This window comes from Sebastes fasciatus, chromosome 6 (genome assembly GCF_043250625.1).
Source record: "Sebastes fasciatus isolate fSebFas1 chromosome 6, fSebFas1.pri, whole genome shotgun sequence".
Classification (NCBI taxonomy): domain Eukaryota; kingdom Metazoa; phylum Chordata; class Actinopteri; order Perciformes; family Sebastidae; genus Sebastes; species Sebastes fasciatus.
Genome location: NC_133800.1, coordinates 32107256 through 32111681, shown reverse-complemented (window position 1 = coordinate 32111681; position 4426 = coordinate 32107256).

The following is a 4426-nucleotide window of genomic DNA, read 5'->3' as shown; positions in this document are numbered from 1 at the left end:
GTCCGCCCACAGGGAGGCAGACCAGAGTCCTGCAGCTGGTTGATAGTCTCCTCTCGTGTTTAAGCACATTACTCTCACATGATGCTGATCATCAATGATCAATCTGTTTCAAGAACACTTTATATGAAAACTTCCTCCTGGTCAAATGTATTTTGTGCTTTAGTGAGAGGGATTCATTTCAAGTCTGCAGCTCAATTTAGACCCACACAACTCAACTTCAATTGTCCCCACATTTACTCCCACATGGAGTTATTTAAGAAAATTTAAATTTAAGAAATACTACTCAAAATGTCTTAAAAAAATAAAATAAAACAAAATAATATATTACATTATTATATACATAAAATATAATAATACTATATACATATATACATAATATATTACATTATATAATATATATATTTGATATATATAATATTTTTAAAAGTAACTTTTAGTAATATATTTATTTCTTTATTTAATACTTTATCTGTGTAAAGTGTCTTTGAGTTTCTTGAAAAGGGCTATGTAAATAAAATGTATTATTATTATTATTATTATTATTATTATTATATGTATGTGTATATACATATATACTGTATATACTAATCAAAATTTCTTATAAAATAAAATAAAACTAAATAATATATTATATATAAATACTATATTACATTATATATATATATAGTATTTCTATACTAGAAATACTATATATATAATATTTTTAAGACATTTTTAGTTGTATATTCTTTTTTTTAAAATCTGTGTAAAGTATATTTTATCTGTGTAGAGTGTCTTTGAGTTTCTTGAAAAGTGCTATATAAATAAAATGTATTATTATTATTATATGTATGTGTATATACATATATATATATATACTACTCAAAAATATGTGTGTGTGTATATATATATATATATATATATATATATAAAATAAAAATACCATGAAAAAATATCGATTCTAATAAATTTCTCATAATCGCACAGTGTAACGAACACATATGATGCAAGTTTTAGTTTGCAGTTCTAAATCAATGTGTCAATAATACACTTAAGTTAAGGGCAACACAAAGAACTCAACTTGAATTGTCCCACATGGAACAATTTGAAATAGCCTTGCCATTATACAAGGTTTAAATTTAAGAAATACTACTACTCATGTACGTGGGAAGTGAGTTGTGAAGCAAGAGAGAGAGAGAGCGACAACGACGATGGGAGCGAGAAACGTTATCGACTCCGACCCAAGCAGGAAAAGAACGAAAACACAACAATTCTTATGTTCTGGTGATTATACACCAAAGAAAACATACTTATTAATATTATATTCTATTTCTGACAATGGATCCCCCTAAATGTTACACACTGGTCCTTTAAAGTAGCCTATCATTTCTGTGGAATAGTCCATTAAGTAGTGTCAAAGCTTACAAAAGGACAATTCCTGTATTCACTGATGTTATTATGGAGTCTAAGGCTGCCACTATTTTGGGAATTGACAAAGACTCCGTTTTACAACTTCTCGCTAATGATGGCTCAACTTCCCAAACCATTCAGAACACCAGAATCACCCCCCCCCCCCTATCTGCTTTCATGAGCTGACAACGTCTATTACTGCATGTCTCCCTCTTGAATTACAGTGAAAACTTTCTATCTTCCTTTTTAATGCTATTCATGGTTTGTTAACACTATTTTGTAATGCAGCTGTTTCCTTTTCTTATTCACGTGTAGCAGATCTACTAAGATACATTACAGATCATCCAACATCTTAATTTCATGGAGGTTAAAATACCTGTTAAAACTGAACCCATAGATTTAAAGTCTTCAAAAAGACACTCAAAAGACAGCTATTCTTATTTGAACTGCTTGACATCAAACATTCTCTTTGCAACGTCATTACTGTCGAACCAACAGACGTAGTATTTGGGGAGGATGCACTTCCGAATTTCCAGATAACACAGCAGTGATGTTTTTCATTTCCTCACTTGTTATTTTTGAATACAGCACGTGGAAACGGTCAACTTACTCTGACACAACCAACAGACTTCATCGGTAGTATTTGTTAACACATAACTGACGTTCCTCTGACGTAATCTGTGGGCGTGTAATGTGCACTTTATCAGATTGTAAATGTTTGTAAGAAGAAAAAAAAAGGCTTTCCTGTTTATAACTTCTAACGAAATATGGTGCTGCTTCCTGATCTTTTTTCACAGTAAGCACACAACAGAGAGGGCTTCATGGCAGTCAGATGGAACTCATAATGAAAGACCATTGTTGTCCTATTTAGCTTTGTTTAGTCATGTAATCCTAGCCTGTGGAAATGGCTTAAATGTTGCACGTAGTATGACACAAGAGTTTCTTTTCCGCCACGTTTATCTTTGTATTCTGCCACCAGCAGTTAGTTTCAGTTGAACATTCTGTTACTAGTAGCAACCCTTACTAGCAACGGTTGCCACTAGCAACAGATGATAGTAGCAACCCTTACTAGCATATGTTTATCATCTGTCAGTACCTTTTTATGATTGTTAATATTATATTATTGTTATAATATAGATATATATTATTGGCTAATGTGTTAGCTAATACAAAATTGAAACTGCTAAAGCAATAGTTTGACAATTTGCCACATACACTTATTTAATATCCTGCCGAAAGCTATAGTTATAGACCATTACACAGTTGTAAACGTAATCATTAATGTGTCCAAGTTTATTTCCTGTTGCAGTTAAACAGGAATGAGTCCTAAAACCAGGAAATGAGTTAGTATTTTAGCACTTCCAGTTCCCTCGTCTGGAAGTCACTGGGTTTTTTTAATGTGTTTTTAGTTAGATGTCTGAAATAAAGTCTGTAGTTAACGCAAGCTTAAGAGATTTTAACGTCTTGTTCTTAAACATGAAATACATCAATAAATACATGAATTTTGAAGCCTTTATTTGTCCTTAAAAAAGGCGGTTGCTAACAAGTGGCTAAATAAGACTACTAAACGTCATCACGACGACTCGTCTGCCTTTACAGCCGCGTTGTGTGTACTCATGCGACTGTGGTGTAGTTCATTTATAGCCTAACATTAGTTAGTTAGTTAATTGTTAGTTTTGCATTCACACTTCAAAAATCATTCAAAAGTGGTGTTCATTTGTGGAGATTATCTTGCTGAACAACATGTGTACATATCATAAACGTTTGCTTGTCACAGAGCTTATTTTCTGCAAAAACCCAATGGAAAAATCTCATTGGCTTTTTGTCGAGGGAACCCAGGGTGATGGTTGGTCTACAAAAATACCTCATCCCTGGAGCGCTCATATGTCATGTCACTCCATATGAATGGCATCAGCTGCTGACAAGAAGTAAACATGGAAACAAGCTGTTGCCTAGCAATGGAATTCCAATGTAACGGCTATGAGAATATCAATACCACATATCATATTTGTCTGTTATGTTGTTATGTAAAGTGCTTTGAATTGCCTTGTTGCTGAAATGTGCTATAAATAAACTTGCCTTGTTAAACGTAGGCCTATAGCCAGCAGCTGGTTAGCTTGGCATGAACAATACTGTGATATAGGCTACATACAGTGTGTAGATCACTGGAATATATACAGTATGTGATATATAGGCCTACTCAGATAGAAAACTTGTTGTTGTGTCTCTGCTCAAACTTCACTACAACAGATTCTTGTTTATTCATTATACGTGGCACTTACTACTCTGTTTATGGATTTGGAGCATCTGAGTCCAAGGAATTGAAAACATTCACCCACACATTAAGAAAGTAAACAAAAATGTTTAGAACAGGTGTTTGTGTTCTTTCTGAAATGCCTTTACGTGCCAATCTTTGCACAATGTAAGTAATGGGCGGTCAAAAAAAGGATTGAATCATTCAACACATGGGAAGAGGTGTGCAGTAAACGGTCAATTGTGTAATGAATATGTATTATGTGTTAAAGGAACAGAGAAGAACTCAAAGAGATAAGAACCTGATGTTTAGTTTGAGCTGTCTGTTATAGATTACATTTTTAAAAACATTTGTACGTGTGTGTTTACGTTTGATTTCCCTCATCAAGAAGTGGGAGTGCGCTGTAATCTAACACAGATGGAAACAAAGAGGACAGACGCCAAACTAACTACAGTACCAACGCCCATTACATCCTCAAGTACCACGTTCTCAGTTATTTAATGTGGAGTTTACACACAGTAAAAACAATGAACGTGAATTATCCAATGCAAATAAAATCACTACTAAGAGAGGATGGCGCTATTCCTGAGGCTAATTTGTGACTGATTTCCTGAGGAAGGGATGGGTTGAATAAAGAGGATTGTGGTTGTAACTAATGAGTCCTGGTGCCAGGTGGTTAACCACACCGATATAATGTCACCCACAGACTGACAGAGATCACTGACAGGGCGAAAAATCAATAGTTTTAATGTCACTGCACACTTAGTCTAGTCTATCAGTTAG